The sequence below is a fragment of the Eschrichtius robustus genome, unplaced genomic scaffold (genome assembly GCF_028021215.1).
Source record: "Eschrichtius robustus isolate mEscRob2 unplaced genomic scaffold, mEscRob2.pri scaffold_800, whole genome shotgun sequence".
NCBI lineage: Eukaryota > Metazoa > Chordata > Mammalia > Artiodactyla > Eschrichtiidae > Eschrichtius > Eschrichtius robustus.
In genome coordinates, this window is record NW_027175680.1 from 30,001 (window position 1) to 57,086 (window position 27,086).

At 76.5% G+C, this 27,086-nt stretch overlaps 27 non-coding genes across 27 annotated transcripts in view; all 27 read right to left on the minus strand.

Moving 5' to 3' along the window:
- Window positions 1–35, minus strand: part of LOC137758276 (5S ribosomal RNA) — a 119-nt gene extending 84 nt beyond the window's left edge. Inside the window, exon 1 of the ribosomal RNA XR_011072910.1 lies at window positions 1–35. This exon is cut by the window's left edge and continues 84 nt beyond it. This is a non-coding gene — a ribosomal RNA (5S ribosomal RNA).
- A 915-nt stretch (window positions 36–950) lies between these two features.
- On the minus strand, window positions 951–1,069 carry LOC137758277 (5S ribosomal RNA). The gene has a single exon (XR_011072911.1). It is a non-coding gene; the product is annotated as a 5S ribosomal RNA (ribosomal RNA).
- A 915-nt stretch (window positions 1,070–1,984) lies between these two features.
- Window positions 1,985–2,103, minus strand: LOC137758278 (5S ribosomal RNA). The gene has a single exon (XR_011072912.1). It is a non-coding gene; the product is annotated as a 5S ribosomal RNA (ribosomal RNA).
- A 915-nt stretch (window positions 2,104–3,018) lies between these two features.
- Window positions 3,019–3,132, minus strand: LOC137758313 (5S ribosomal RNA). Its single transcript, XR_011072944.1, has one exon. It is a non-coding gene; the product is annotated as a 5S ribosomal RNA (ribosomal RNA).
- A 916-nt stretch (window positions 3,133–4,048) lies between these two features.
- LOC137758305 (5S ribosomal RNA) lies at window positions 4,049–4,167 on the minus strand. Its single transcript, XR_011072937.1, has one exon. It is a non-coding gene; the product is annotated as a 5S ribosomal RNA (ribosomal RNA).
- Window positions 4,168–5,083: 916 nt separating this feature from the next.
- Window positions 5,084–5,202, minus strand: LOC137758306 (5S ribosomal RNA). Its single transcript, XR_011072938.1, has one exon. It is a non-coding gene; the product is annotated as a 5S ribosomal RNA (ribosomal RNA).
- Window positions 5,203–6,118: 916 nt separating this feature from the next.
- On the minus strand, window positions 6,119–6,237 carry LOC137758307 (5S ribosomal RNA). Its single transcript, XR_011072939.1, has one exon. It is a non-coding gene; the product is annotated as a 5S ribosomal RNA (ribosomal RNA).
- A 916-nt stretch (window positions 6,238–7,153) lies between these two features.
- On the minus strand, window positions 7,154–7,272 carry LOC137758308 (5S ribosomal RNA). Its single transcript, XR_011072940.1, has one exon. It is a non-coding gene; the product is annotated as a 5S ribosomal RNA (ribosomal RNA).
- A 916-nt stretch (window positions 7,273–8,188) lies between these two features.
- On the minus strand, window positions 8,189–8,307 carry LOC137758279 (5S ribosomal RNA). Its single transcript, XR_011072913.1, has one exon. It is a non-coding gene; the product is annotated as a 5S ribosomal RNA (ribosomal RNA).
- A 915-nt stretch (window positions 8,308–9,222) lies between these two features.
- On the minus strand, window positions 9,223–9,341 carry LOC137758281 (5S ribosomal RNA). The gene has a single exon (XR_011072914.1). It is a non-coding gene; the product is annotated as a 5S ribosomal RNA (ribosomal RNA).
- A 915-nt stretch (window positions 9,342–10,256) lies between these two features.
- Window positions 10,257–10,375, minus strand: LOC137758282 (5S ribosomal RNA). The gene has a single exon (XR_011072915.1). It is a non-coding gene; the product is annotated as a 5S ribosomal RNA (ribosomal RNA).
- A 915-nt stretch (window positions 10,376–11,290) lies between these two features.
- LOC137758283 (5S ribosomal RNA) lies at window positions 11,291–11,409 on the minus strand. The gene has a single exon (XR_011072916.1). It is a non-coding gene; the product is annotated as a 5S ribosomal RNA (ribosomal RNA).
- A 915-nt stretch (window positions 11,410–12,324) lies between these two features.
- On the minus strand, window positions 12,325–12,443 carry LOC137758284 (5S ribosomal RNA). Its single transcript, XR_011072917.1, has one exon. It is a non-coding gene; the product is annotated as a 5S ribosomal RNA (ribosomal RNA).
- Window positions 12,444–13,358: 915 nt separating this feature from the next.
- On the minus strand, window positions 13,359–13,477 carry LOC137758285 (5S ribosomal RNA). The gene has a single exon (XR_011072918.1). It is a non-coding gene; the product is annotated as a 5S ribosomal RNA (ribosomal RNA).
- Window positions 13,478–14,392: 915 nt separating this feature from the next.
- On the minus strand, window positions 14,393–14,511 carry LOC137758287 (5S ribosomal RNA). The gene has a single exon (XR_011072920.1). It is a non-coding gene; the product is annotated as a 5S ribosomal RNA (ribosomal RNA).
- A 915-nt stretch (window positions 14,512–15,426) lies between these two features.
- On the minus strand, window positions 15,427–15,545 carry LOC137758288 (5S ribosomal RNA). Its single transcript, XR_011072921.1, has one exon. It is a non-coding gene; the product is annotated as a 5S ribosomal RNA (ribosomal RNA).
- Window positions 15,546–16,460: 915 nt separating this feature from the next.
- Window positions 16,461–16,579, minus strand: LOC137758289 (5S ribosomal RNA). The gene has a single exon (XR_011072922.1). It is a non-coding gene; the product is annotated as a 5S ribosomal RNA (ribosomal RNA).
- Window positions 16,580–17,494: 915 nt separating this feature from the next.
- LOC137758290 (5S ribosomal RNA) lies at window positions 17,495–17,613 on the minus strand. The gene has a single exon (XR_011072923.1). It is a non-coding gene; the product is annotated as a 5S ribosomal RNA (ribosomal RNA).
- A 915-nt stretch (window positions 17,614–18,528) lies between these two features.
- On the minus strand, window positions 18,529–18,647 carry LOC137758291 (5S ribosomal RNA). The gene has a single exon (XR_011072924.1). It is a non-coding gene; the product is annotated as a 5S ribosomal RNA (ribosomal RNA).
- A 915-nt stretch (window positions 18,648–19,562) lies between these two features.
- On the minus strand, window positions 19,563–19,681 carry LOC137758292 (5S ribosomal RNA). The gene has a single exon (XR_011072925.1). It is a non-coding gene; the product is annotated as a 5S ribosomal RNA (ribosomal RNA).
- Window positions 19,682–20,596: 915 nt separating this feature from the next.
- Window positions 20,597–20,715, minus strand: LOC137758293 (5S ribosomal RNA). Its single transcript, XR_011072926.1, has one exon. It is a non-coding gene; the product is annotated as a 5S ribosomal RNA (ribosomal RNA).
- A 915-nt stretch (window positions 20,716–21,630) lies between these two features.
- Window positions 21,631–21,749, minus strand: LOC137758294 (5S ribosomal RNA). Its single transcript, XR_011072927.1, has one exon. It is a non-coding gene; the product is annotated as a 5S ribosomal RNA (ribosomal RNA).
- A 915-nt stretch (window positions 21,750–22,664) lies between these two features.
- On the minus strand, window positions 22,665–22,783 carry LOC137758295 (5S ribosomal RNA). The gene has a single exon (XR_011072928.1). It is a non-coding gene; the product is annotated as a 5S ribosomal RNA (ribosomal RNA).
- A 915-nt stretch (window positions 22,784–23,698) lies between these two features.
- Window positions 23,699–23,817, minus strand: LOC137758297 (5S ribosomal RNA). The gene has a single exon (XR_011072929.1). It is a non-coding gene; the product is annotated as a 5S ribosomal RNA (ribosomal RNA).
- Window positions 23,818–24,732: 915 nt separating this feature from the next.
- Window positions 24,733–24,851, minus strand: LOC137758299 (5S ribosomal RNA). The gene has a single exon (XR_011072931.1). It is a non-coding gene; the product is annotated as a 5S ribosomal RNA (ribosomal RNA).
- Window positions 24,852–25,766: 915 nt separating this feature from the next.
- On the minus strand, window positions 25,767–25,885 carry LOC137758300 (5S ribosomal RNA). Its single transcript, XR_011072932.1, has one exon. It is a non-coding gene; the product is annotated as a 5S ribosomal RNA (ribosomal RNA).
- A 915-nt stretch (window positions 25,886–26,800) lies between these two features.
- On the minus strand, window positions 26,801–26,919 carry LOC137758301 (5S ribosomal RNA). Its single transcript, XR_011072933.1, has one exon. It is a non-coding gene; the product is annotated as a 5S ribosomal RNA (ribosomal RNA).
- Between the last annotated feature and the right edge of the window lie 167 nt (window positions 26,920–27,086).

Below are 27,086 nucleotides of genomic sequence, written 5' to 3' on the forward strand. Positions count from 1 at the left end.
AGATCGGGCGCGTTCAGGGTGGTATGGCCGTAGACGCAAGAGGGGCCCGCGGAGGGCCTCTTGAGGCCCAGCTTGGCTGGCGCTTGCGCCTTACTGCCCGCCCGGCGGCCAGCCCGCCCCGGCAGGGCCCCGCCGCCCGCCCAGGCAGGGGAACGGCGGCCTCGGGTACCGGGGCGGGGGGGTGGCGGAGGGGTTGGCGACCTCCCAGCCCAGGGCGGGCGGGACCCACCAAACCGTTCGGCGCTTGGCGCCCCGCCCCAGGTCCCGCACGTCGCTCACGGGGACGTGGCCCCGGAGGCTTCAGGGCCCGGGGCCCGCGGTCCCTTGGGCCTCCCCGCTGCCCGCCCACGCGGCGCTAGGCGCAGCCCAGCCGCAGCCCGGGCCGGCCCGCCTGCCCGACGGCAGTCGGCCCTGAACCCACTGGGAGCCACCATTGAGTCACCACGGCCCCTTAGCCCCAGCAAGGCCACCCTTGCCCCCCACGCCACCCGCCGAGCACAGGACCCGGCGCCTTGTGGCCGGCCGGCCCGGAGAACCGGCCCCGGCCCCCGCCCCCGCTCCCGCCCCCGGCCGTGGCGAAACGGCGGCCGGGGGCGGGGGCTTTTTCCGGAGGGAGCTGTGGAGAGACACACCGGCAGACAGGTGGCTGCGCCGGGGCTGGGCGCTAGTGGGGGCGGCCAGGTGCAGGTCAAGGGGGCTCGCGGGCCGCACGGCCGGCACCCGGGCCTGAGGCGGAGTCTGGGTCCAGGCCAGCCACCCCGGGAGCGGCTGGGATGCGGCTGCCTTCCAGGGCCGCCTTCTGGCCGCCTGGCCGGCCAGGCAGGCGGAGAGCGCCCCCTCTGGCGCGCTGTGGTGGGAGGGGTCGTAGGTAGGTGGGGCCTGCAGCGGTGCCCGGCGGCGGGGGCGGAGGCGGCGGGCGACTAAAGGAGAGGGCGGAGCGGGAGGCAAAAAGCCTACAGCACCCGGTATTCCCAGGCGGTCTCCCATCCAAGTACTAACCAGGCCCGACCCTGCTTAGCTTCCGAGATCAGACGAGATCGGGCGCGTTCAGGGTGGTATGGCCGTAGACGCAAGAGGGGCCCGCGGAGGGCCTCTTGAGGCCCAGCTTGGCTGGCGCTTGCGCCTTACTGCCCGCCCGGCGGCCAGCCCGCCCCGGCAGGGCCCCGCCGCCCGCCCAGGCAGGGGAACGGCGGCCTCGGGTACCGGGGCGGGGGGGTGGCGGAGGGGTTGGCGACCTCCCAGCCCAGGGCGGGCGGGACCCACCAAACCGTTCGGCGCTTGGCGCCCCGCCCCAGGTCCCGCACGTCGCTCACGGGGACGTGGCCCCGGAGGCTTCAGGGCCCGGGGCCCGCGGTCCCTTGGGCCTCCCCGCTGCCCGCCCACGCGGCGCTAGGCGCAGCCCAGCCGCAGCCCGGGCCGGCCCGCCTGCCCGACGGCAGTCGGCCCTGAACCCACTGGGAGCCACCATTGAGTCACCACGGCCCCTTAGCCCCAGCAAGGCCACCCTTGCCCCCCACGCCACCCGCCGAGCACAGGACCCGGCGCCTTGTGGCCGGCCGGCCCGGAGAACCGGCCCCGGCCCCCGCCCCCGCTCCCGCCCCCGGCCGTGGCGAAACGGCGGCCGGGGGCGGGGGCTTTTTCCGGAGGGAGCTGTGGAGAGACACACCGGCAGACAGGTGGCTGCGCCGGGGCTGGGCGCTAGTGGGGGCGGCCAGGTGCAGGTCAAGGGGGCTCGCGGGCCGCACGGCCGGCACCCGGGCCTGAGGCGGAGTCTGGGTCCAGGCCAGCCACCCCGGGAGCGGCTGGGATGCGGCTGCCTTCCAGGGCCGCCTTCTGGCCGCCTGGCCGGCCAGGCAGGCGGAGAGCGCCCCCTCTGGCGCGCTGTGGTGGGAGGGGTCGTAGGTAGGTGGGGCCTGCAGCGGTGCCCGGCGGCGGGGGCGGAGGCGGCGGGCGACTAAAGGAGAGGGCGGAGCGGGAGGCAAAAAGCCTACAGCACCCGGTATTCCCAGGCGGTCTCCCATCCAAGTACTAACCAGGCCCGACCCTGCTTAGCTTCCGAGATCAGACGAGATCGGGCGCGTTCAGGGTGGTATGGCCGTAGACGCAAGAGGGGCCCGCGGAGGGCCTCTTGAGGCCCAGCTTGGCTGGCGCTTGCGCCTTACTGCCCGCCCGGCGGCCAGCCCGCCCCGGCAGGGCCCCGCCGCCCGCCCAGGCAGGGGAACGGCGGCCTCGGGTACCGGGGCGGGGGGGTGGCGGAGGGGTTGGCGACCTCCCAGCCCAGGGCGGGCGGGACCCACCAAACCGTTCGGCGCTTGGCGCCCCGCCCCAGGTCCCGCACGTCGCTCACGGGGACGTGGCCCCGGAGGCTTCAGGGCCCGGGGCCCGCGGTCCCTTGGGCCTCCCCGCTGCCCGCCCACGCGGCGCTAGGCGCAGCCCAGCCGCAGCCCGGGCCGGCCCGCCTGCCCGACGGCAGTCGGCCCTGAACCCACTGGGAGCCACCATTGAGTCACCACGGCCCCTTAGCCCCAGCAAGGCCACCCTTGCCCCCCACGCCACCCGCCGAGCACAGGACCCGGCGCCTTGTGGCCGGCCGGCCCGGAGAACCGGCCCCGGCCCCCGCCCCCGCTCCCGCCCCCGGCCGTGGCGAAACGGCGGCCGGGGGCGGGGGCTTTTTCCGGAGGGAGCTGTGGAGAGACACACCGGCAGACAGGTGGCTGCGCCGGGGCTGGGCGCTAGTGGGGGCGGCCAGGTGCAGGTCAAGGGGGCTCGCGGGCCGCACGGCCGGCACCCGGGCCTGAGGCGGAGTCTGGGTCCAGGCCAGCCACCCCGGGAGCGGCTGGGATGCGGCTGCCTTCCAGGGCCGCCTTCTGGCCGCCTGGCCGGCCAGGCAGGCGGAGAGCGCCCCCTCTGGCGCGCTGTGGTGGGAGGGGTCGTAGGTAGGTGGGGCCTGCAGCGGTGCCCGGCGGCGGGGGCGGAGGCGGCGGGCGACTAAAGGAGAGGGCGGAGCGGGAGGCAAAAAGCCTACAGCACCCGGTATTCCCAGGCGGTCTCCCAGTACTAACCAGGCCCGACCCTGCTTAGCTTCCGAGATCAGACGAGATCGGGCGCGTTCAGGGTGGTATGGCCGTAGACGCAAGAGGGGCCCGCGGAGGGCCTCTTGAGGCCCAGCTTGGCTGGCGCTTGCGCCTTACTGCCCGCCCGGCGGCCAGCCCGCCCCGGCAGGGCCCCGCCGCCCGCCCAGGCAGGGGAACGGCGGCCTCGGGTACCGGGGCGGGGGGGGTGGCGGAGGGGTTGGCGACCTCCCAGCCCAGGGCGGGCGGGACCCACCAAACCGTTCGGCGCTTGGCGCCCCGCCCCAGGTCCCGCACGTCGCTCACGGGGACGTGGCCCCGGAGGCTTCAGGGCCCGGGGCCCGCGGTCCCTTGGGCCTCCCCGCTGCCCGCCCACGCGGCGCTAGGCGCAGCCCAGCCGCAGCCCGGGCCGGCCCGCCTGCCCGACGGCAGTCGGCCCTGAACCCACTGGGAGCCACCATTGAGTCACCACGGCCCCTTAGCCCCAGCAAGGCCACCCTTGCCCCCCACGCCACCCGCCGAGCACAGGACCCGGCGCCTTGTGGCCGGCCGGCCCGGAGAACCGGCCCCGGCCCCCGCCCCCGCTCCCGCCCCCGGCCGTGGCGAAACGGCGGCCGGGGGCGGGGGCTTTTTCCGGAGGGAGCTGTGGAGAGACACACCGGCAGACAGGTGGCTGCGCCGGGGCTGGGCGCTAGTGGGGGCGGCCAGGTGCAGGTCAAGGGGGCTCGCGGGCCGCACGGCCGGCACCCGGGCCTGAGGCGGAGTCTGGGTCCAGGCCAGCCACCCCGGGAGCGGCTGGGATGCGGCTGCCTTCCAGGGCCGCCTTCTGGCCGCCTGGCCGGCCAGGCAGGCGGAGAGCGCCCCCTCTGGCGCGCTGTGGTGGGAGGGGTCGGAGGTAGGTGGGGCCTGCAGCGGTGCCCGGCGGCGGGGGCGGAGGCGGCGGGCGACTAAAGGAGAGGGCGGAGCGGGAGGCAAAAAGCCTACAGCACCCGGTATTCCCGGGCGGTCTCCCATCCAAGTACTAACCAGGCCCGACCCTGCTTAGCTTCCGAGATCAGACGAGATCGGGCGCGTTCAGGGTGGTATGGCCGTAGACGCAAGAGGGGCCCGCGGAGGGCCTCTTGAGGCCCAGCTTGGCTGGCGCTTGCGCCTTACTGCCCGCCCGGCGGCCAGCCCGCCCCGGCAGGGCCCCGCCGCCCGCCCAGGCAGGGGAACGGCGGCCTCGGGTACCGGGGCGGGGGGGGTGGCGGAGGGGTTGGCGACCTCCCAGCCCAGGGCGGGCGGGACCCACCAAACCGTTCGGCGCTTGGCGCCCCGCCCCAGGTCCCGCACGTCGCTCACGGGGACGTGGCCCCGGAGGCTTCAGGGCCCGGGGCCCGCGGTCCCTTGGGCCTCCCCGCTGCCCGCCCACGCGGCGCTAGGCGCAGCCCAGCCGCAGCCCGGGCCGGCCCGCCTGCCCGACGGCAGTCGGCCCTGAACCCACTGGGAGCCACCATTGAGTCACCACGGCCCCTTAGCCCCAGCAAGGCCACCCTTGCCCCCCACGCCACCCGCCGAGCACAGGACCCGGCGCCTTGTGGCCGGCCGGCCCGGAGAACCGGCCCCGGCCCCCGCCCCCGCTCCCGCCCCCGGCCGTGGCGAAACGGCGGCCGGGGGCGGGGGCTTTTTCCGGAGGGAGCTGTGGAGAGACACACCGGCAGACAGGTGGCTGCGCCGGGGCTGGGCGCTAGTGGGGGCGGCCAGGTGCAGGTCAAGGGGGCTCGCGGGCCGCACGGCCGGCACCCGGGCCTGAGGCGGAGTCTGGGTCCAGGCCAGCCACCCCGGGAGCGGCTGGGATGCGGCTGCCTTCCAGGGCCGCCTTCTGGCCGCCTGGCCGGCCAGGCAGGCGGAGAGCGCCCCCTCTGGCGCGCTGTGGTGGGAGGGGTCGGAGGTAGGTGGGGCCTGCAGCGGTGCCCGGCGGCGGGGGCGGAGGCGGCGGGCGACTAAAGGAGAGGGCGGAGCGGGAGGCAAAAAGCCTACAGCACCCGGTATTCCCGGGCGGTCTCCCATCCAAGTACTAACCAGGCCCGACCCTGCTTAGCTTCCGAGATCAGACGAGATCGGGCGCGTTCAGGGTGGTATGGCCGTAGACGCAAGAGGGGCCCGCGGAGGGCCTCTTGAGGCCCAGCTTGGCTGGCGCTTGCGCCTTACTGCCCGCCCGGCGGCCAGCCCGCCCCGGCAGGGCCCCGCCGCCCGCCCAGGCAGGGGAACGGCGGCCTCGGGTACCGGGGCGGGGGGGGTGGCGGAGGGGTTGGCGACCTCCCAGCCCAGGGCGGGCGGGACCCACCAAACCGTTCGGCGCTTGGCGCCCCGCCCCAGGTCCCGCACGTCGCTCACGGGGACGTGGCCCCGGAGGCTTCAGGGCCCGGGGCCCGCGGTCCCTTGGGCCTCCCCGCTGCCCGCCCACGCGGCGCTAGGCGCAGCCCAGCCGCAGCCCGGGCCGGCCCGCCTGCCCGACGGCAGTCGGCCCTGAACCCACTGGGAGCCACCATTGAGTCACCACGGCCCCTTAGCCCCAGCAAGGCCACCCTTGCCCCCCACGCCACCCGCCGAGCACAGGACCCGGCGCCTTGTGGCCGGCCGGCCCGGAGAACCGGCCCCGGCCCCCGCCCCCGCTCCCGCCCCCGGCCGTGGCGAAACGGCGGCCGGGGGCGGGGGCTTTTTCCGGAGGGAGCTGTGGAGAGACACACCGGCAGACAGGTGGCTGCGCCGGGGCTGGGCGCTAGTGGGGGCGGCCAGGTGCAGGTCAAGGGGGCTCGCGGGCCGCACGGCCGGCACCCGGGCCTGAGGCGGAGTCTGGGTCCAGGCCAGCCACCCCGGGAGCGGCTGGGATGCGGCTGCCTTCCAGGGCCGCCTTCTGGCCGCCTGGCCGGCCAGGCAGGCGGAGAGCGCCCCCTCTGGCGCGCTGTGGTGGGAGGGGTCGGAGGTAGGTGGGGCCTGCAGCGGTGCCCGGCGGCGGGGGCGGAGGCGGCGGGCGACTAAAGGAGAGGGCGGAGCGGGAGGCAAAAAGCCTACAGCACCCGGTATTCCCGGGCGGTCTCCCATCCAAGTACTAACCAGGCCCGACCCTGCTTAGCTTCCGAGATCAGACGAGATCGGGCGCGTTCAGGGTGGAATGGCCGTAGACGCAAGAGGGGCCCGCGGAGGGCCTCTTGAGGCCCAGCTTGGCTGGCGCTTGCGCCTTACTGCCCGCCCGGCGGCCAGCCCGCCCCGGCAGGGCCCCGCCGCCCGCCCAGGCAGGGGAACGGCGGCCTCGGGTACCGGGGCGGGGGGGGTGGCGGAGGGGTTGGCGACCTCCCAGCCCAGGGCGGGCGGGACCCACCAAACCGTTCGGCGCTTGGCGCCCCGCCCCAGGTCCCGCACGTCGCTCACGGGGACGTGGCCCCGGAGGCTTCAGGGCCCGGGGCCCGCGGTCCCTTGGGCCTCCCCGCTGCCCGCCCACGCGGCGCTAGGCGCAGCCCAGCCGCAGCCCGGGCCGGCCCGCCTGCCCGACGGCAGTCGGCCCTGAACCCACTGGGAGCCACCATTGAGTCACCACGGCCCCTTAGCCCCAGCAAGGCCACCCTTGCCCCCCACGCCACCCGCCGAGCACAGGACCCGGCGCCTTGTGGCCGGCCGGCCCGGAGAACCGGCCCCGGCCCCCGCCCCCGCTCCCGCCCCCGGCCGTGGCGAAACGGCGGCCGGGGGCGGGGGCTTTTTCCGGAGGGAGCTGTGGAGAGACACACCGGCAGACAGGTGGCTGCGCCGGGGCTGGGCGCTAGTGGGGGCGGCCAGGTGCAGGTCAAGGGGGCTCGCGGGCCGCACGGCCGGCACCCGGGCCTGAGGCGGAGTCTGGGTCCAGGCCAGCCACCCCGGGAGCGGCTGGGATGCGGCTGCCTTCCAGGGCCGCCTTCTGGCCGCCTGGCCGGCCAGGCAGGCGGAGAGCGCCCCCTCTGGCGCGCTGTGGTGGGAGGGGTCGGAGGTAGGTGGGGCCTGCAGCGGTGCCCGGCGGCGGGGGCGGAGGCGGCGGGCGACTAAAGGAGAGGGCGGAGCGGGAGGCAAAAAGCCTACAGCACCCGGTATTCCCGGGCGGTCTCCCATCCAAGTACTAACCAGGCCCGACCCTGCTTAGCTTCCGAGATCAGACGAGATCGGGCGCGTTCAGGGTGGAATGGCCGTAGACGCAAGAGGGGCCCGCGGAGGGCCTCTTGAGGCCCAGCTTGGCTGGCGCTTGCGCCTTACTGCCCGCCCGGCGGCCAGCCCGCCCCGGCAGGGCCCCGCCGCCCGCCCAGGCAGGGGAACGGCGGCCTCGGGTACCGGGGCGGGGGGGGTGGCGGAGGGGTTGGCGACCTCCCAGCCCAGGGCGGGCGGGACCCACCAAACCGTTCGGCGCTTGGCGCCCCGCCCCAGGTCCCGCACGTCGCTCACGGGGACGTGGCCCCGGAGGCTTCAGGGCCCGGGGCCCGCGGTCCCTTGGGCCTCCCCGCTGCCCGCCCACGCGGCGCTAGGCGCAGCCCAGCCGCAGCCCGGGCCGGCCCGCCTGCCCGACGGCAGTCGGCCCTGAACCCACTGGGAGCCACCATTGAGTCACCACGGCCCCTTAGCCCCAGCAAGGCCACCCTTGCCCCCCACGCCACCCGCCGAGCACAGGACCCGGCGCCTTGTGGCCGGCCGGCCCGGAGAACCGGCCCCGGCCCCCGCCCCCGCTCCCGCCCCCGGCCGTGGCGAAACGGCGGCCGGGGGCGGGGGCTTTTTCCGGAGGGAGCTGTGGAGAGACACACCGGCAGACAGGTGGCTGCGCCGGGGCTGGGCGCTAGTGGGGGCGGCCAGGTGCAGGTCAAGGGGGCTCGCGGGCCGCACGGCCGGCACCCGGGCCTGAGGCGGAGTCTGGGTCCAGGCCAGCCACCCCGGGAGCGGCTGGGATGCGGCTGCCTTCCAGGGCCGCCTTCTGGCCGCCTGGCCGGCCAGGCAGGCGGAGAGCGCCCCCTCTGGCGCGCTGTGGTGGGAGGGGTCGTAGGTAGGTGGGGCCTGCAGCGGTGCCCGGCGGCGGGGGCGGAGGCGGCGGGCGACTAAAGGAGAGGGCGGAGCGGGAGGCAAAAAGCCTACAGCACCCGGTATTCCCAGGCGGTCTCCCATCCAAGTACTAACCAGGCCCGACCCTGCTTAGCTTCCGAGATCAGACGAGATCGGGCGCGTTCAGGGTGGTATGGCCGTAGACGCAAGAGGGGCCCGCGGAGGGCCTCTTGAGGCCCAGCTTGGCTGGCGCTTGCGCCTTACTGCCCGCCCGGCGGCCAGCCCGCCCCGGCAGGGCCCCGCCGCCCGCCCAGGCAGGGGAACGGCGGCCTCGGGTACCGGGGCGGGGGGGTGGCGGAGGGGTTGGCGACCTCCCAGCCCAGGGCGGGCGGGACCCACCAAACCGTTCGGCGCTTGGCGCCCCGCCCCAGGTCCCGCACGTCGCTCACGGGGACGTGGCCCCGGAGGCTTCAGGGCCCGGGGCCCGCGGTCCCTTGGGCCTCCCCGCTGCCCGCCCACGCGGCGCTAGGCGCAGCCCAGCCGCAGCCCGGGCCGGCCCGCCTGCCCGACGGCAGTCGGCCCTGAACCCACTGGGAGCCACCATTGAGTCACCACGGCCCCTTAGCCCCAGCAAGGCCACCCTTGCCCCCCACGCCACCCGCCGAGCACAGGACCCGGCGCCTTGTGGCCGGCCGGCCCGGAGAACCGGCCCCGGCCCCCGCCCCCGCTCCCGCCCCCGGCCGTGGCGAAACGGCGGCCGGGGGCGGGGGCTTTTTCCGGAGGGAGCTGTGGAGAGACACACCGGCAGACAGGTGGCTGCGCCGGGGCTGGGCGCTAGTGGGGGCGGCCAGGTGCAGGTCAAGGGGGCTCGCGGGCCGCACGGCCGGCACCCGGGCCTGAGGCGGAGTCTGGGTCCAGGCCAGCCACCCCGGGAGCGGCTGGGATGCGGCTGCCTTCCAGGGCCGCCTTCTGGCCGCCTGGCCGGCCAGGCAGGCGGAGAGCGCCCCCTCTGGCGCGCTGTGGTGGGAGGGGTCGTAGGTAGGTGGGGCCTGCAGCGGTGCCCGGCGGCGGGGGCGGAGGCGGCGGGCGACTAAAGGAGAGGGCGGAGCGGGAGGCAAAAAGCCTACAGCACCCGGTATTCCCAGGCGGTCTCCCATCCAAGTACTAACCAGGCCCGACCCTGCTTAGCTTCCGAGATCAGACGAGATCGGGCGCGTTCAGGGTGGTATGGCCGTAGACGCAAGAGGGGCCCGCGGAGGGCCTCTTGAGGCCCAGCTTGGCTGGCGCTTGCGCCTTACTGCCCGCCCGGCGGCCAGCCCGCCCCGGCAGGGCCCCGCCGCCCGCCCAGGCAGGGGAACGGCGGCCTCGGGTACCGGGGCGGCGGGGTGGCGGAGGGGTTGGCGACCTCCCAGCCCAGGGCGGGCGGGACCCACCAAACCGTTCGGCGCTTGGCGCCCCGCCCCAGGTCCCGCACGTCGCTCACGGGGACGTGGCCCCGGAGGCTTCAGGGCCCGGGGCCCGCGGTCCCTTGGGCCTCCCCGCTGCCCGCCCACGCGGCGCTAGGCGCAGCCCAGCCGCAGCCCGGGCCGGCCCGCCTGCCCGACGGCAGTCGGCCCTGAACCCACTGGGAGCCACCATTGAGTCACCACGGCCCCTTAGCCCCAGCAAGGCCACCCTTGCCCCCCACGCCACCCGCCGAGCACAGGACCCGGCGCCTTGTGGCCGGCCGGCCCGGAGAACCGGCCCCGGCCCCCGCCCCCGCTCCCGCCCCCGGCCGTGGCGAAACGGCGGCCGGGGGCGGGGGCTTTTTCCGGAGGGAGCTGTGGAGAGACACACCGGCAGACAGGTGGCTGCGCCGGGGCTGGGCGCTAGTGGGGGCGGCCAGGTGCAGGTCAAGGGGGCTCGCGGGCCGCACGGCCGGCACCCGGGCCTGAGGCGGAGTCTGGGTCCAGGCCAGCCACCCCGGGAGCGGCTGGGATGCGGCTGCCTTCCAGGGCCGCCTTCTGGCCGCCTGGCCGGCCAGGCAGGCGGAGAGCGCCCCCTCTGGCGCGCTGTGGTGGGAGGGGTCGTAGGTAGGTGGGGCCTGCAGCGGTGCCCGGCGGCGGGGGCGGAGGCGGCGGGCGACTAAAGGAGAGGGCGGAGCGGGAGGCAAAAAGCCTACAGCACCCGGTATTCCCAGGCGGTCTCCCATCCAAGTACTAACCAGGCCCGACCCTGCTTAGCTTCCGAGATCAGACGAGATCGGGCGCGTTCAGGGTGGTATGGCCGTAGACGCAAGAGGGGCCCGCGGAGGGCCTCTTGAGGCCCAGCTTGGCTGGCGCTTGCGCCTTACTGCCCGCCCGGCGGCCAGCCCGCCCCGGCAGGGCCCCGCCGCCCGCCCAGGCAGGGGAACGGCGGCCTCGGGTACCGGGGCGGGGGGGTGGCGGAGGGGTTGGCGACCTCCCAGCCCAGGGCGGGCGGGACCCACCAAACCGTTCGGCGCTTGGCGCCCCGCCCCAGGTCCCGCACGTCGCTCACGGGGACGTGGCCCCGGAGGCTTCAGGGCCCGGGGCCCGCGGTCCCTTGGGCCTCCCCGCTGCCCGCCCACGCGGCGCTAGGCGCAGCCCAGCCGCAGCCCGGGCCGGCCCGCCTGCCCGACGGCAGTCGGCCCTGAACCCACTGGGAGCCACCATTGAGTCACCACGGCCCCTTAGCCCCAGCAAGGCCACCCTTGCCCCCCACGCCACCCGCCGAGCACAGGACCCGGCGCCTTGTGGCCGGCCGGCCCGGAGAACCGGCCCCGGCCCCCGCCCCCGCTCCCGCCCCCGGCCGTGGCGAAACGGCGGCCGGGGGCGGGGGCTTTTTCCGGAGGGAGCTGTGGAGAGACACACCGGCAGACAGGTGGCTGCGCCGGGGCTGGGCGCTAGTGGGGGCGGCCAGGTGCAGGTCAAGGGGGCTCGCGGGCCGCACGGCCGGCACCCGGGCCTGAGGCGGAGTCTGGGTCCAGGCCAGCCACCCCGGGAGCGGCTGGGATGCGGCTGCCTTCCAGGGCCGCCTTCTGGCCGCCTGGCCGGCCAGGCAGGCGGAGAGCGCCCCCTCTGGCGCGCTGTGGTGGGAGGGGTCGTAGGTAGGTGGGGCCTGCAGCGGTGCCCGGCGGCGGGGGCGGAGGCGGCGGGCGACTAAAGGAGAGGGCGGAGCGGGAGGCAAAAAGCCTACAGCACCCGGTATTCCCAGGCGGTCTCCCATCCAAGTACTAACCAGGCCCGACCCTGCTTAGCTTCCGAGATCAGACGAGATCGGGCGCGTTCAGGGTGGTATGGCCGTAGACGCAAGAGGGGCCCGCGGAGGGCCTCTTGAGGCCCAGCTTGGCTGGCGCTTGCGCCTTACTGCCCGCCCGGCGGCCAGCCCGCCCCGGCAGGGCCCCGCCGCCCGCCCAGGCAGGGGAACGGCGGCCTCGGGTACCGGGGCGGCGGGGTGGCGGAGGGGTTGGCGACCTCCCAGCCCAGGGCGGGCGGGACCCACCAAACCGTTCGGCGCTTGGCGCCCCGCCCCAGGTCCCGCACGTCGCTCACGGGGACGTGGCCCCGGAGGCTTCAGGGCCCGGGGCCCGCGGTCCCTTGGGCCTCCCCGCTGCCCGCCCACGCGGCGCTAGGCGCAGCCCAGCCGCAGCCCGGGCCGGCCCGCCTGCCCGACGGCAGTCGGCCCTGAACCCACTGGGAGCCACCATTGAGTCACCACGGCCCCTTAGCCCCAGCAAGGCCACCCTTGCCCCCCACGCCACCCGCCGAGCACAGGACCCGGCGCCTTGTGGCCGGCCGGCCCGGAGAACCGGCCCCGGCCCCCGCCCCCGCTCCCGCCCCCGGCCGTGGCGAAACGGCGGCCGGGGGCGGGGGCTTTTTCCGGAGGGAGCTGTGGAGAGACACACCGGCAGACAGGTGGCTGCGCCGGGGCTGGGCGCTAGTGGGGGCGGCCAGGTGCAGGTCAAGGGGGCTCGCGGGCCGCACGGCCGGCACCCGGGCCTGAGGCGGAGTCTGGGTCCAGGCCAGCCACCCCGGGAGCGGCTGGGATGCGGCTGCCTTCCAGGGCCGCCTTCTGGCCGCCTGGCCGGCCAGGCAGGCGGAGAGCGCCCCCTCTGGCGCGCTGTGGTGGGAGGGGTCGTAGGTAGGTGGGGCCTGCAGCGGTGCCCGGCGGCGGGGGCGGAGGCGGCGGGCGACTAAAGGAGAGGGCGGAGCGGGAGGCAAAAAGCCTACAGCACCCGGTATTCCCAGGCGGTCTCCCATCCAAGTACTAACCAGGCCCGACCCTGCTTAGCTTCCGAGATCAGACGAGATCGGGCGCGTTCAGGGTGGTATGGCCGTAGACGCAAGAGGGGCCCGCGGAGGGCCTCTTGAGGCCCAGCTTGGCTGGCGCTTGCGCCTTACTGCCCGCCCGGCGGCCAGCCCGCCCCGGCAGGGCCCCGCCGCCCGCCCAGGCAGGGGAACGGCGGCCTCGGGTACCGGGGCGGGGGGGTGGCGGAGGGGTTGGCGACCTCCCAGCCCAGGGCGGGCGGGACCCACCAAACCGTTCGGCGCTTGGCGCCCCGCCCCAGGTCCCGCACGTCGCTCACGGGGACGTGGCCCCGGAGGCTTCAGGGCCCGGGGCCCGCGGTCCCTTGGGCCTCCCCGCTGCCCGCCCACGCGGCGCTAGGCGCAGCCCAGCCGCAGCCCGGGCCGGCCCGCCTGCCCGACGGCAGTCGGCCCTGAACCCACTGGGAGCCACCATTGAGTCACCACGGCCCCTTAGCCCCAGCAAGGCCACCCTTGCCCCCCACGCCACCCGCCGAGCACAGGACCCGGCGCCTTGTGGCCGGCCGGCCCGGAGAACCGGCCCCGGCCCCCGCCCCCGCTCCCGCCCCCGGCCGTGGCGAAACGGCGGCCGGGGGCGGGGGCTTTTTCCGGAGGGAGCTGTGGAGAGACACACCGGCAGACAGGTGGCTGCGCCGGGGCTGGGCGCTAGTGGGGGCGGCCAGGTGCAGGTCAAGGGGGCTCGCGGGCCGCACGGCCGGCACCCGGGCCTGAGGCGGAGTCTGGGTCCAGGCCAGCCACCCCGGGAGCGGCTGGGATGCGGCTGCCTTCCAGGGCCGCCTTCTGGCCGCCTGGCCGGCCAGGCAGGCGGAGAGCGCCCCCTCTGGCGCGCTGTGGTGGGAGGGGTCGTAGGTAGGTGGGGCCTGCAGCGGTGCCCGGCGGCGGGGGCGGAGGCGGCGGGCGACTAAAGGAGAGGGCGGAGCGGGAGGCAAAAAGCCTACAGCACCCGGTATTCCCAGGCGGTCTCCCATCCAAGTACTAACCAGGCCCGACCCTGCTTAGCTTCCGAGATCAGACGAGATCGGGCGCGTTCAGGGTGGTATGGCCGTAGACGCAAGAGGGGCCCGCGGAGGGCCTCTTGAGGCCCAGCTTGGCTGGCGCTTGCGCCTTACTGCCCGCCCGGCGGCCAGCCCGCCCCGGCAGGGCCCCGCCGCCCGCCCAGGCAGGGGAACGGCGGCCTCGGGTACCGGGGCGGGGGGGTGGCGGAGGGGTTGGCGACCTCCCAGCCCAGGGCGGGCGGGACCCACCAAACCGTTCGGCGCTTGGCGCCCCGCCCCAGGTCCCGCACGTCGCTCACGGGGACGTGGCCCCGGAGGCTTCAGGGCCCGGGGCCCGCGGTCCCTTGGGCCTCCCCGCTGCCCGCCCACGCGGCGCTAGGCGCAGCCCAGCCGCAGCCCGGGCCGGCCCGCCTGCCCGACGGCAGTCGGCCCTGAACCCACTGGGAGCCACCATTGAGTCACCACGGCCCCTTAGCCCCAGCAAGGCCACCCTTGCCCCCCACGCCACCCGCCGAGCACAGGACCCGGCGCCTTGTGGCCGGCCGGCCCGGAGAACCGGCCCCGGCCCCCGCCCCCGCTCCCGCCCCCGGCCGTGGCGAAACGGCGGCCGGGGGCGGGGGCTTTTTCCGGAGGGAGCTGTGGAGAGACACACCGGCAGACAGGTGGCTGCGCCGGGGCTGGGCGCTAGTGGGGGCGGCCAGGTGCAGGTCAAGGGGGCTCGCGGGCCGCACGGCCGGCACCCGGGCCTGAGGCGGAGTCTGGGTCCAGGCCAGCCACCCCGGGAGCGGCTGGGATGCGGCTGCCTTCCAGGGCCGCCTTCTGGCCGCCTGGCCGGCCAGGCAGGCGGAGAGCGCCCCCTCTGGCGCGCTGTGGTGGGAGGGGTCGTAGGTAGGTGGGGCCTGCAGCGGTGCCCGGCGGCGGGGGCGGAGGCGGCGGGCGACTAAAGGAGAGGGCGGAGCGGGAGGCAAAAAGCCTACAGCACCCGGTATTCCCAGGCGGTCTCCCATCCAAGTACTAACCAGGCCCGACCCTGCTTAGCTTCCGAGATCAGACGAGATCGGGCGCGTTCAGGGTGGTATGGCCGTAGACGCAAGAGGGGCCCGCGGAGGGCCTCTTGAGGCCCAGCTTGGCTGGCGCTTGCGCCTTACTGCCCGCCCGGCGGCCAGCCCGCCCCGGCAGGGCCCCGCCGCCCGCCCAGGCAGGGGAACGGCGGCCTCGGGTACCGGGGCGGGGGGGTGGCGGAGGGGTTGGCGACCTCCCAGCCCAGGGCGGGCGGGACCCACCAAACCGTTCGGCGCTTGGCGCCCCGCCCCAGGTCCCGCACGTCGCTCACGGGGACGTGGCCCCGGAGGCTTCAGGGCCCGGGGCCCGCGGTCCCTTGGGCCTCCCCGCTGCCCGCCCACGCGGCGCTAGGCGCAGCCCAGCCGCAGCCCGGGCCGGCCCGCCTGCCCGACGGCAGTCGGCCCTGAACCCACTGGGAGCCACCATTGAGTCACCACGGCCCCTTAGCCCCAGCAAGGCCACCCTTGCCCCCCACGCCACCCGCCGAGCACAGGACCCGGCGCCTTGTGGCCGGCCGGCCCGGAGAACCGGCCCCGGCCCCCGCCCCCGCTCCCGCCCCCGGCCGTGGCGAAACGGCGGCCGGGGGCGGGGGCTTTTTCCGGAGGGAGCTGTGGAGAGACACACCGGCAGACAGGTGGCTGCGCCGGGGCTGGGCGCTAGTGGGGGCGGCCAGGTGCAGGTCAAGGGGGCTCGCGGGCCGCACGGCCGGCACCCGGGCCTGAGGCGGAGTCTGGGTCCAGGCCAGCCACCCCGGGAGCGGCTGGGATGCGGCTGCCTTCCAGGGCCGCCTTCTGGCCGCCTGGCCGGCCAGGCAGGCGGAGAGCGCCCCCTCTGGCGCGCTGTGGTGGGAGGGGTCGTAGGTAGGTGGGGCCTGCAGCGGTGCCCGGCGGCGGGGGCGGAGGCGGCGGGCGACTAAAGGAGAGGGCGGAGCGGGAGGCAAAAAGCCTACAGCACCCGGTATTCCCAGGCGGTCTCCCATCCAAGTACTAACCAGGCCCGACCCTGCTTAGCTTCCGAGATCAGACGAGATCGGGCGCGTTCAGGGTGGTATGGCCGTAGACGCAAGAGGGGCCCGCGGAGGGCCTCTTGAGGCCCAGCTTGGCTGGCGCTTGCGCCTTACTGCCCGCCCGGCGGCCAGCCCGCCCCGGCAGGGCCCCGCCGCCCGCCCAGGCAGGGGAACGGCGGCCTCGGGTACCGGGGCGGGGGGGTGGCGGAGGGGTTGGCGACCTCCCAGCCCAGGGCGGGCGGGACCCACCAAACCGTTCGGCGCTTGGCGCCCCGCCCCAGGTCCCGCACGTCGCTCACGGGGACGTGGCCCCGGAGGCTTCAGGGCCCGGGGCCCGCGGTCCCTTGGGCCTCCCCGCTGCCCGCCCACGCGGCGCTAGGCGCAGCCCAGCCGCAGCCCGGGCCGGCCCGCCTGCCCGACGGCAGTCGGCCCTGAACCCACTGGGAGCCACCATTGAGTCACCACGGCCCCTTAGCCCCAGCAAGGCCACCCTTGCCCCCCACGCCACCCGCCGAGCACAGGACCCGGCGCCTTGTGGCCGGCCGGCCCGGAGAACCGGCCCCGGCCCCCGCCCCCGCTCCCGCCCCCGGCCGTGGCGAAACGGCGGCCGGGGGCGGGGGCTTTTTCCGGAGGGAGCTGTGGAGAGACACACCGGCAGACAGGTGGCTGCGCCGGGGCTGGGCGCTAGTGGGGGCGGCCAGGTGCAGGTCAAGGGGGCTCGCGGGCCGCACGGCCGGCACCCGGGCCTGAGGCGGAGTCTGGGTCCAGGCCAGCCACCCCGGGAGCGGCTGGGATGCGGCTGCCTTCCAGGGCCGCCTTCTGGCCGCCTGGCCGGCCAGGCAGGCGGAGAGCGCCCCCTCTGGCGCGCTGTGGTGGGAGGGGTCGTAGGTAGGTGGGGCCTGCAGCGGTGCCCGGCGGCGGGGGCGGAGGCGGCGGGCGACTAAAGGAGAGGGCGGAGCGGGAGGCAAAAAGCCTACAGCACCCGGTATTCCCAGGCGGTCTCCCATCCAAGTACTAACCAGGCCCGACCCTGCTTAGCTTCCGAGATCAGACGAGATCGGGCGCGTTCAGGGTGGTATGGCCGTAGACGCAAGAGGGGCCCGCGGAGGGCCTCTTGAGGCCCAGCTTGGCTGGCGCTTGCGCCTTACTGCCCGCCCGGCGGCCAGCCCGCCCCGGCAGGGCCCCGCCGCCCGCCCAGGCAGGGGAACGGCGGCCTCGGGTACCGGGGCGGGGGGGTGGCGGAGGGGTTGGCGACCTCCCAGCCCAGGGCGGGCGGGACCCACCAAACCGTTCGGCGCTTGGCGCCCCGCCCCAGGTCCCGCACGTCGCTCACGGGGACGTGGCCCCGGAGGCTTCAGGGCCCGGGGCCCGCGGTCCCTTGGGCCTCCCCGCTGCCCGCCCACGCGGCGCTAGGCGCAGCCCAGCCGCAGCCCGGGCCGGCCCGCCTGCCCGACGGCAGTCGGCCCTGAACCCACTGGGAGCCACCATTGAGTCACCACGGCCCCTTAGCCCCAGCAAGGCCACCCTTGCCCCCCACGCCACCCGCCGAGCACAGGACCCGGCGCCTTGTGGCCGGCCGGCCCGGAGAACCGGCCCCGGCCCCCGCCCCCGCTCCCGCCCCCGGCCGTGGCGAAACGGCGGCCGGGGGCGGGGGCTTTTTCCGGAGGGAGCTGTGGAGAGACACACCGGCAGACAGGTGGCTGCGCCGGGGCTGGGCGCTAGTGGGGGCGGCCAGGTGCAGGTCAAGGGGGCTCGCGGGCCGCACGGCCGGCACCCGGGCCTGAGGCGGAGTCTGGGTCCAGGCCAGCCACCCCGGGAGCGGCTGGGATGCGGCTGCCTTCCAGGGCCGCCTTCTGGCCGCCTGGCCGGCCAGGCAGGCGGAGAGCGCCCCCTCTGGCGCGCTGTGGTGGGAGGGGTCGTAGGTAGGTGGGGCCTGCAGCGGTGCCCGGCGGCGGGGGCGGAGGCGGCGGGCGACTAAAGGAGAGGGCGGAGCGGGAGGCAAAAAGCCTACAGCACCCGGTATTCCCAGGCGGTCTCCCATCCAAGTACTAACCAGGCCCGACCCTGCTTAGCTTCCGAGATCAGACGAGATCGGGCGCGTTCAGGGTGGTATGGCCGTAGACGCAAGAGGGGCCCGCGGAGGGCCTCTTGAGGCCCAGCTTGGCTGGCGCTTGCGCCTTACTGCCCGCCCGGCGGCCAGCCCGCCCCGGCAGGGCCCCGCCGCCCGCCCAGGCAGGGGAACGGCGGCCTCGGGTACCGGGGCGGGGGGGTGGCGGAGGGGTTGGCGACCTCCCAGCCCAGGGCGGGCGGGACCCACCAAACCGTTCGGCGCTTGGCGCCCCGCCCCAGGTCCCGCACGTCGCTCACGGGGACGTGGCCCCGGAGGCTTCAGGGCCCGGGGCCCGCGGTCCCTTGGGCCTCCCCGCTGCCCGCCCACGCGGCGCTAGGCGCAGCCCAGCCGCAGCCCGGGCCGGCCCGCCTGCCCGACGGCAGTCGGCCCTGAACCCACTGGGAGCCACCATTGAGTCACCACGGCCCCTTAGCCCCAGCAAGGCCACCCTTGCCCCCCACGCCACCCGCCGAGCACAGGACCCGGCGCCTTGTGGCCGGCCGGCCCGGAGAACCGGCCCCGGCCCCCGCCCCCGCTCCCGCCCCCGGCCGTGGCGAAACGGCGGCCGGGGGCGGGGGCTTTTTCCGGAGGGAGCTGTGGAGAGACACACCGGCAGACAGGTGGCTGCGCCGGGGCTGGGCGCTAGTGGGGGCGGCCAGGTGCAGGTCAAGGGGGCTCGCGGGCCGCACGGCCGGCACCCGGGCCTGAGGCGGAGTCTGGGTCCAGGCCAGCCACCCCGGGAGCGGCTGGGATGCGGCTGCCTTCCAGGGCCGCCTTCTGGCCGCCTGGCCGGCCAGGCAGGCGGAGAGCGCCCCCTCTGGCGCGCTGTGGTGGGAGGGGTCGTAGGTAGGTGGGGCCTGCAGCGGTGCCCGGCGGCGGGGGCGGAGGCGGCGGGCGACTAAAGGAGAGGGCGGAGCGGGAGGCAAAAAGCCTACAGCACCCGGTATTCCCAGGCGGTCTCCCATCCAAGTACTAACCAGGCCCGACCCTGCTTAGCTTCCGAGATCAGACGAGATCGGGCGCGTTCAGGGTGGTATGGCCGTAGACGCAAGAGGGGCCCGCGGAGGGCCTCTTGAGGCCCAGCTTGGCTGGCGCTTGCGCCTTACTGCCCGCCCGGCGGCCAGCCCGCCCCGGCAGGGCCCCGCCGCCCGCCCAGGCAGGGGAACGGCGGCCTCGGGTACCGGGGCGGGGGGGTGGCGGAGGGGTTGGCGACCTCCCAGCCCAGGGCGGGCGGGACCCACCAAACCGTTCGGCGCTTGGCGCCCCGCCCCAGGTCCCGCACGTCGCTCACGGGGACGTGGCCCCGGAGGCTTCAGGGCCCGGGGCCCGCGGTCCCTTGGGCCTCCCCGCTGCCCGCCCACGCGGCGCTAGGCGCAGCCCAGCCGCAGCCCGGGCCGGCCCGCCTGCCCGACGGCAGTCGGCCCTGAACCCACTGGGAGCCACCATTGAGTCACCACGGCCCCTTAGCCCCAGCAAGGCCACCCTTGCCCCCCACGCCACCCGCCGAGCACAGGACCCGGCGCCTTGTGGCCGGCCGGCCCGGAGAACCGGCCCCGGCCCCCGCCCCCGCTCCCGCCCCCGGCCGTGGCGAAACGGCGGCCGGGGGCGGGGGCTTTTTCCGGAGGGAGCTGTGGAGAGACACACCGGCAGACAGGTGGCTGCGCCGGGGCTGGGCGCTAGTGGGGGCGGCCAGGTGCAGGTCAAGGGGGCTCGCGGGCCGCACGGCCGGCACCCGGGCCTGAGGCGGAGTCTGGGTCCAGGCCAGCCACCCCGGGAGCGGCTGGGATGCGGCTGCCTTCCAGGGCCGCCTTCTGGCCGCCTGGCCGGCCAGGCAGGCGGAGAGCGCCCCCTCTGGCGCGCTGTGGTGGGAGGGGTCGTAGGTAGGTGGGGCCTGCAGCGGTGCCCGGCGGCGGGGGCGGAGGCGGCGGGCGACTAAAGGAGAGGGCGGAGCGGGAGGCAAAAAGCCTACAGCACCCGGTATTCCCAGGCGGTCTCCCATCCAAGTACTAACCAGGCCCGACCCTGCTTAGCTTCCGAGATCAGACGAGATCGGGCGCGTTCAGGGTGGTATGGCCGTAGACGCAAGAGGGGCCCGCGGAGGGCCTCTTGAGGCCCAGCTTGGCTGGCGCTTGCGCCTTACTGCCCGCCCGGCGGCCAGCCCGCCCCGGCAGGGCCCCGCCGCCCGCCCAGGCAGGGGAACGGCGGCCTCGGGTACCGGGGCGGGGGGGTGGCGGAGGGGTTGGCGACCTCCCAGCCCAGGGCGGGCGGGACCCACCAAACCGTTCGGCGCTTGGCGCCCCGCCCCAGGTCCCGCACGTCGCTCACGGGGACGTGGCCCCGGAGGCTTCAGGGCCCGGGGCCCGCGGTCCCTTGGGCCTCCCCGCTGCCCGCCCACGCGGCGCTAGGCGCAGCCCAGCCGCAGCCCGGGCCGGCCCGCCTGCCCGACGGCAGTCGGCCCTGAACCCACTGGGAGCCACCATTGAGTCACCACGGCCCCTTAGCCCCAGCAAGGCCACCCTTGCCCCCCACGCCACCCGCCGAGCACAGGACCCGGCGCCTTGTGGCCGGCCGGCCCGGAGAACCGGCCCCGGCCCCCGCCCCCGCTCCCGCCCCCGGCCGTGGCGAAACGGCGGCCGGGGGCGGGGGCTTTTTCCGGAGGGAGCTGTGGAGAGACACACCGGCAGACAGGTGGCTGCGCCGGGGCTGGGCGCTAGTGGGGGCGGCCAGGTGCAGGTCAAGGGGGCTCGCGGGCCGCACGGCCGGCACCCGGGCCTGAGGCGGAGTCTGGGTCCAGGCCAGCCACCCCGGGAGCGGCTGGGATGCGGCTGCCTTCCAGGGCCGCCTTCTGGCCGCCTGGCCGGCCAGGCAGGCGGAGAGCGCCCCCTCTGGCGCGCTGTGGTGGGAGGGGTCGTAGGTAGGTGGGGCCTGCAGCGGTGCCCGGCGGCGGGGGCGGAGGCGGCGGGCGACTAAAGGAGAGGGCGGAGCGGGAGGCAAAAAGCCTACAGCACCCGGTATTCCCAGGCGGTCTCCCATCCAAGTACTAACCAGGCCCGACCCTGCTTAGCTTCCGAGATCAGACGAGATCGGGCGCGTTCAGGGTGGTATGGCCGTAGACGCAAGAGGGGCCCGCGGAGGGCCTCTTGAGGCCCAGCTTGGCTGGCGCTTGCGCCTTACTGCCCGCCCGGCGGCCAGCCCGCCCCGGCAGGGCCCCGCCGCCCGCCCAGGCAGGGGAACGGCGGCCTCGGGTACCGGGGCGGGGGGGTGGCGGAGGGGTTGGCGACCTCCCAGCCCAGGGCGGGCGGGACCCACCAAACCGTTCGGCGCTTGGCGCCCCGCCCCAGGTCCCGCACGTCGCTCACGGGGACGTGGCCCCGGAGGCTTCAGGGCCCGGGGCCCGCGGTCCCTTGGGCCTCCCCGCTGCCCGCCCACGCGGCGCTAGGCGCAGCCCAGCCGCAGCCCGGGCCGGCCCGCCTGCCCGACGGCAGTCGGCCCTGAACCCACTGGGAGCCACCATTGAGTCACCACGGCCCCTTAGCCCCAGCAAGGCCACCCTTGCCCCCCACGCCACCCGCCGAGCACAGGACCCGGCGCCTTGTGGCCGGCCGGCCCGGAGAACCGGCCCCGGCCCCCGCCCCCGCTCCCGCCCCCGGCCGTGGCGAAACGGCGGCCGGGGGCGGGGGCTTTTTCCGGAGGGAGCTGTGGAGAGACACACCGGCAGACAGGTGGCTGCGCCGGGGCTGGGCGCTAGTGGGGGCGGCCAGGTGCAGGTCAAGGGGGCTCGCGGGCCGCACGGCCGGCACCCGGGCCTGAGGCGGAGTCTGGGTCCAGGCCAGCCACCCCGGGAGCGGCTGGGATGCGGCTGCCTTCCAGGGCCGCCTTCTGGCCGCCTGGCCGGCCAGGCAGGCGGAGAGCGCCCCCTCTGGCGCGCTGTGGTGGGAGGGGTCGTAGGTAGGTGGGGCCTGCAGCGGTGCCCGGCGGCGGGGGCGGAGGCGGCGGGCGACTAAAGGAGAGGGCGGAGCGGGAGGCAAAAAGCCTACAGCACCCGGTATTCCCAGGCGGTCTCCCATCCAAGTACTAACCAGGCCCGACCCTGCTTAGCTTCCGAGATCAGACGAGATCGGGCGCGTTCAGGGTGGTATGGCCGTAGACGCAAGAGGGGCCCGCGGAGGGCCTCTTGAGGCCCAGCTTGGCTGGCGCTTGCGCCTTACTGCCCGCCCGGCGGCCAGCCCGCCCCGGCAGGGCCCCGCCGCCCGCCCAGGCAGGGGAACGGCGGCCTCGGGTACCGGGGCGGGGGGGTGGCGGAGGGGTTGGCGACCTCCCAGCCCAGGGCGGGCGGGACCCACCAAACCGTTCGGCGCTTGGCGCCCCGCCCCAGGTCCCGCACGTCGCTCACGGGGACGTGGCCCCGGAGGCTTCAGGGCCCGGGGCCCGCGGTCCCTTGGGCCTCCCCGCTGCCCGCCCACGCGGCGCTAGGCGCAGCCCAGCCGCAGCCCGGGCCGGCCCGCCTGCCCGACGGCAGTCGGCCCTGAACCCACTGGGAGCCACCATTGAGTCACCACGGCCCCTTAGCCCCAGCAAGGCCACCCTTGCCCCCCACGCCACCCGCCGAGCACAGGACCCGGCGCCTTGTGGCCGGCCGGCCCGGAGAACCGGCCCCGGCCCCCGCCCCCGCTCCCGCCCCCGGCCGTGGCGAAACGGCGGCCGGGGGCGGGGGCTTTTTCCGGAGGGAGCTGTGGAGAGACACACCGGCAGACAGGTGGCTGCGCCGGGGCTGGGCGCTAGTGGGGGCGGCCAGGTGCAGGTCAAGGGGGCTCGCGGGCCGCACGGCCGGCACCCGGGCCTGAGGCGGAGTCTGGGTCCAGGCCAGCCACCCCGGGAGCGGCTGGGATGCGGCTGCCTTCCAGGGCCGCCTTCTGGCCGCCTGGCCGGCCAGGCAGGCGGAGAGCGCCCCCTCTGGCGCGCTGTGGTGGGAGGGGTCGTAGGTAGGTGGGGCCTGCAGCGGTGCCCGGCGGCGGGGGCGGAGGCGGCGGGCGACTAAAGGAGAGGGCGGAGCGGGAGGCAAAAAGCCTACAGCACCCGGTATTCCCAGGCGGTCTCCCATCCAAGTACTAACCAGGCCCGACCCTGCTTAGCTTCCGAGATCAGACGAGATCGGGCGCGTTCAGGGTGGTATGGCCGTAGACGCAAGAGGGGCCCGCGGAGGGCCTCTTGAGGCCCAGCTTGGCTGGCGCTTGCGCCTTACTGCCCGCCCGGCGGCCAGCCCGCCCCGGCAGGGCCCCGCCGCCCGCCCAGGCAGGGGAACGGCGGCCTCGGGTACCGGGGCGGGGGGGTGGCGGAGGGGTTGGCGACCTCCCAGCCCAGGGCGGGCGGGACCCACCAAACCGTTCGGCGCTTGGCGCCCCGCCCCAGGTCCCGCACGTCGCTCACGGGGACGTGGCCCCGGAGGCTTCAGGGCCCGGGGCCCGCGGTCCCTTGGGCCTCCCCGCTGCCCGCCCACGCGGCGCTAGGCGCAGCCCAGCCGCAGCCCGGGCCGGCCCGCCTGCCCGACGGCAGTCGGCCCTGAACCCACTGGGAGCCACCATTGAGTCACCACGGCCCCTTAGCCCCAGCAAGGCCACCCTTGCCCCCCACGCCACCCGCCGAGCACAGGACCCGGCGCCTTGTGGCCGGCCGGCCCGGAGAACCGGCCCCGGCCCCCGCCCCCGCTCCCGCCCCCGGCCGTGGCGAAACGGCGGCCGGGGGCGGGGGCTTTTTCCGGAGGGAGCTGTGGAGAGACACACCGGCAGACAGGTGGCTGCGCCGGGGCTGGGCGCTAGTGGGGGCGGCCAGGTGCAGGTCAAGGGGGCTCGCGGGCCGCACGGCCGGCACCCGGGCCTGAGGCGGAGTCTGGGTCCAGGCCAGCCACCCCGGGAGCGGCTGGGATGCGGCTGCCTTCCAGGGCCGCCTTCTGGCCGCCTGGCCGGCCAGGCAGGCGGAGAGCGCCCCCTCTGGCGCGCTGTGGTGGGAGGGGTCGTAGGTAGGTGGGGCCTGCAGCGGTGCCCGGCGGCGGGGGCGGAGGCGGCGGGCGACTAAAGGAGAGGGCGGAGCGGGAGGCAAAAAGCCTACAGCACCCGGTATTCCCAGGCGGTCTCCCATCCAAGTACTAACCAGGCCCGACCCTGCTTAGCTTCCGAGATCAGACGAGATCGGGCGCGTTCAGGGTGGTATGGCCGTAGACGCAAGAGGGGCCCGCGGAGGGCCTCTTGAGGCCCAGCTTGGCTGGCGCTTGCGCCTTACTGCCCGCCCGGCGGCCAGCCCGCCCCGGCAGGGCCCCGCCGCCCGCCCAGGCAGGGGAACGGCGGCCTCGGGTACCGGGGCGGGGGGGTGGCGGAGGGGTTGGCGACCTCCCAGCCCAGGGCGGGCGGGACCCACCAAACCGTTCGGCGCTTGGCGCCCCGCCCCAGGTCCCGCACGTCGCTCACGGGGACGTGGCCCCGGAGGCTTCAGGGCCCGGGGCCCGCGGTCCCTTGGGCCTCCCCGCTGCCCGCCCACGCGGCGCTAGGCGCAGCCCAGCCGCAGCCCGGGCCGGCCCGCCTGCCCGACGGCAGTCGGCCCTGAACCCACTGGGAGCCACCATTGAGTCACCACGGCCCCTTAGCCCCAGCAAGGCCACCCTTGCCCCCCACGCCACCCGCCGAGCACAGGACCCGGCGCCTTGTGGCCGGCCGGCCCGGAGAACCGGCCCCGGCCCCCGCCCCCGCTCCCGCCCCCGGCCGTGGCGAAACGGCGGCCGGGGGCGGGGGCTTTTTCCGGAGGGAGCTGTGGAGAGACACACCGGCAGACAGGTGGCTGCGCCGGGGCTGGGCGCTAGTGGGGGCGGCCAGGTGCAGGTCAAGGGGGCTCGCGGGCCGCACGGCCGGCACCCGGGCCTGAGGCGGAGTCTGGGTCCAGGCCAGCCACCCCGGGAGCGGCTGGGATGCGGCTGCCTTCCAGGGCCGCCTTCTGGCCGCCTGGCCGGCCAGGCAGGCGGAGAGCGCCCCCTCTGGCGCGCTGTGGTGGGAGGGGTCGTAGGTAGGTGGGGCCTGCAGCGGTGCCCGGCGGCGGGGGCGGAGGCGGCGGGCGACTAAAGGAGAGGGCGGAGCGGGAGGCAAAAAGCCTACAGCACCCGGTATTCCCAGGCGGTCTCCCATCCAAGTACTAACCAGGCCCGACCCTGCTTAGCTTCCGAGATCAGACGAGATCGGGCGCGTTCAGGGTGGTATGGCCGTAGACGCAAGAGGGGCCCGCGGAGGGCCTCTTGAGGCCCAGCTTGGCTGGCGCTTGCGCCTTACTGCCCGCCCGGCGGCCAGCCCGCCCCGGCAGGGCCCCGCCGCCCGCCCAGGCAGGGGAACGGCGGCCTCGGGTACCGGGGCGGGGGGGTGGCGGAGGGGTTGGCGACCTCCCAGCCCAGGGCGGGCGGGACCCACCAAACCGTTCGGCGCTTGGCGCCCCGCCCCAGGTCCCGCACGTCGCTCACGGGGACGTGGCCCCGGAGGCTTCAGGGCCCGGGGCCCGCGGTCCCTTGGGCCTCCCCGCTGCCCGCCCACGCGGCGCTAGGCGCAGCCCAGCCGCAGCCCGGGCCGGCCCGCCTGCCCGACGGCAGTCGGCCCTGAACCCACTGGGAGCCACCATTGAGTCACCACGGCCCCTTAGCCCCAGCAAGGCCACCCTTGCCCCCCACGCCACCCGCCGAGCACAGGACCCGGCGCCTTGTGGCCGGCCGGCCCGGAGAACCGGCCCCGGCCCCCGCCCCCGCTCCCGCCCCCGGCCGTGGCGAAACGGCGGCCGGGGGCGGGGGCTTTTTCCGGAGGGAGCTGTGGAGAGACACACCGGCAGACAGGTGGCTGCGCCGGGGCTGGGCGCTAGTGGGGGCGGCCAGGTGCAGGTCAAGGGGGCTCGCGGGCCGCACGGCCGGCACCCGGGCCTGAGGCGGAGTCTGGGTCCAGGCCAGCCACCCCGGGAGCGGCTGGGATGCGGCTGCCTTCCAGGGCCGCCTTCTGGCCGCCTGGCCGGCCAGGCAGGCGGAGAGCGCCCCCTCTGGCGCGCTGTGGTGGGAGGGGTCGTAGGTAGGTGGGGCCTGCAGCGGTGCCCGGCGGCGGGGGCGGAGGCGGCGGGCGACTAAAGGAGAGGGCGGAGCGGGAGGCAAAAAGCCTACAGCACCCGGTATTCCCAGGCGGTCTCCCATCCAAGTACTAACCAGGCCCGACCCTGCTTAGCTTCCGAGATCAGACGAGATCGGGCGCGTTCAGGGTGGTATGGCCGTAGACGCAAGAGGGGCCCGCGGAGGGCCTCTTGAGGCCCAGCTTGGCTGGCGCTTGCGCCTTACTGCCCGCCCGGCGGCCAGCCCGCCCCGGCAGGGCCCCGCCGCCCGCCCAGGCAGGGGAACGGCGGCCTCGGGTACCGGGGCGGGGGGGTGGCGGAGGGGTTGGCGACCTCCCAGCCCAGGGCGGGCGGGACCCACCAAACCGTTCGGCGCTTGGCGCCCCGCCCCAGGTCCCGCACGTCGCTCACGGGGACGTGGCCCCGGAGGCTTCAGGGCCCGGGGCCCGCGGTCCCTTGGGCCTCCCCGCTGCCCGCCCACGCGGCGCTAGGCGCAGCCCAGCCGCAGCCCGGGCCGGCCCGCCTGCCCGACGGCAGTCGGCCCTGAACCCACTGGGAGCCACCATTGAGTCACCACGGCCCCTTAGCCCCAGCAAGGCCACCCTTGCCCCCCACGCCACCCGCCGAGCACAGGACCCGGCGCCTTGTGGCCGGCCGGCCCGGAGAACCGGCCCCGGCCCCCGCCCCCGCTCCCGCCCCCGGCCGTGGCGAAACGGCGGCCGGGGGCGGGGGCTTTTTCCGGAGGGAGCTGTGGAGAGACACACCGGCAGACAGGTGGCTGCGCCGGGGCTGGGCGCTAGTGGGGGCGGCCAGGTGCAGGTCAAGGGGGCTCGCGGGCCGCACGGCCGGCACCCGGGCCTGAGGCGGAGTCTGGGTCCAGGCCAGCCACCCCGGGAGCGGCTGGGATGCGGCTGCCTTCCAGGGCCGCCTTCTGGCCGCCTGGCCGGCCAGGCAGGCGGAGAGCGCCCCCTCTGGCGCGCTGTGGTGGGAGGGGTCGTAGGTAGGTGGGGCCTGCAGCGGTGCCCGGCGGCGGGGGCGGAGGCGGCGGGCGACTAAAGGAGAGGGCGGAGCGGGAGGCAAAAAGCCTACAGCACCCGGTATTCCCAGGCGGTCTCCCATCCAAGTACTAACCAGGCCCGACCCTGCTTAGCTTCCGAGATCAGACGAGATCGGGCGCGTTCAGGGTGGTATGGCCGTAGACGCAAGAGGGGCCCGCGGAGGGCCTCTTGAGGCCCAGCTTGGCTGGCGCTTGCGCCTTACTGCCCGCCCGGCGGCCAGCCCGCCCCGGCAGGGCCCCGCCGCCCGCCCAGGCAGGGGAACGGCGGCCTCGGGTACCGGGGCGGGGGGGTGGCGGAGGGGTTGGCGACC